The sequence below is a fragment of the Amphimedon queenslandica genome, unplaced genomic scaffold, assembly GCF_000090795.2.
Source record: "Amphimedon queenslandica unplaced genomic scaffold, v1.1 AMPQUscaffold_11961, whole genome shotgun sequence".
NCBI lineage: Eukaryota > Metazoa > Porifera > Demospongiae > Haplosclerida > Niphatidae > Amphimedon > Amphimedon queenslandica.
The window spans coordinates 5,880-7,377 of record NW_003547800.1 but is presented as its reverse complement, the minus strand read 5'-3'; the positions used below and the strand labels follow the sequence as shown (position 1 = coordinate 7,377).

The 1,498-nt window shown below is 37.7% G+C and overlaps 1 long non-coding RNA gene across 1 annotated transcript; it reads right to left on the bottom strand.

The window, feature by feature from the left end:
- Positions 1–870: 870 nt before the first annotated feature.
- Positions 871–1,180, bottom strand: LOC109588648 (uncharacterized). The gene is made up of 2 exons (XR_002188282.1): positions 1,080–1,180; positions 871–1,022 (listed from the first exon to the last, which is right to left on the bottom strand). It is a non-coding gene; the product is annotated as an uncharacterized LOC109588648 (long non-coding RNA).
- Between the last annotated feature and the right edge of the window lie 318 nt (positions 1,181–1,498).

The window sequence follows — 1,498 nt, the reverse complement described above, 5'->3', positions numbered from 1 at the left end:
TCGATAAATGTTGCCTGACAATAGACTTACAAAATGTGCTGTTTTATGTGCACAGCAACCAAACGGATAACCAGTATTTTAAGCAATATTATTATCATCATTTCATTGATTGAAATTCCTACCTGAAGTGTTTTCCCTAGTCCCATTTCATCCCCTAAGATACAGCCATGCTGCCCTCTCTCATGACACTCTGATAACCACTTAAGACCTTCCAGTTGGTGAGAGCGGAGAGCAACATTCTTCAGACCCAGTTCCTGACAGTATTCCTGTGATATAGAGAAGTGATCACCAGTAGTTTTGGTTTTGGTGAGTTTATTAAGCTGTCTCAAAATGTACTCCATTGATCGTAGGCTAGAATAATTGCAGAAAATGGGTGGGGCTGGAGGCAAGGACCTAGATCATAGATATTAGAGTAAATGACATTTACTCTATTATCTATGCCTAGATCCAATATCAATGCTAGATCTAACAGACTAGAGCTCGGACTAGAGACTTTCGCCATTGTTTTTTTGATAAAAGCATGGGCTATAATAGGTCTACAGGGTATTTTTCAGAAATTATCGATTGTAAAAATTGGCCTTTTTAGTCAAAATCACTTCGAACTTCCACACAGCATAAGTATAGTTTCACAGCGCCAGACTGACAACCAAACATGGGTGCTGATGCTAACATGTTAGATTAAAATAACCGAGATTTTATGTACTCTTTGTGCTACTTATAAGCACTATCAAAGGAAAGTGCTGAAGCACAAGCACAAGCATTTGTGCTTTAATGAGATTAAGTGCTTGAAAACATTGCAAGCATTTTAAAAAGTGCTTAGAGCGCTTTTAAGCACAAGCACTCAAGTGCTTGCCCCATCCCTGGTCTGTAGTGTGAAGAAAAGGAGCATCATCATTGACAAAATATTACTATAATTTTAGCAGTAGTGTCATAGATCACATGAATGTTATTATAACAGCCCTGGACTTCCTCTAGCTTGTGGTTTTAGCAGAAAGAGTTTTCTCTTCATAAAGTCCTGCTTTCTATTATTGTAGACCAGTTAATTGTAAGTGATCACTGAAACAACTACCATAAATTACCTAATTTTGACTTTGTCCTTCATACTTATAGAGTACAAGATGATTGATGTCTCTCAATGGAGATCAAGTATTGGAGTGTGGAACTACTGTCAAGCTGCCTCCAGTAGACCAGCTAATGGCTGCCACTCTCACTCATTCAAAGCTGCAGTAGACAGCAAGTCAGGCAGTACTACATCACGAGAGAAGACATCTAAACTGCCAGTAGCTCTGTCTCTTTTTGTTTTGCTTCTTTTATCTTTATTAAGATATGTGAAGCTCAATTTTATTTCCCCAACTGGTAAACAAACTAACAGTATATAATATTATCATACAGTGTATTTACAATAGGTATTACTTCTACTGTTATGATCCACTGCCTCCAGTCATTAGTCTTGTTTATAGCTACTATTGGCAGTAGCTCTGACCTGATCTACTATTTG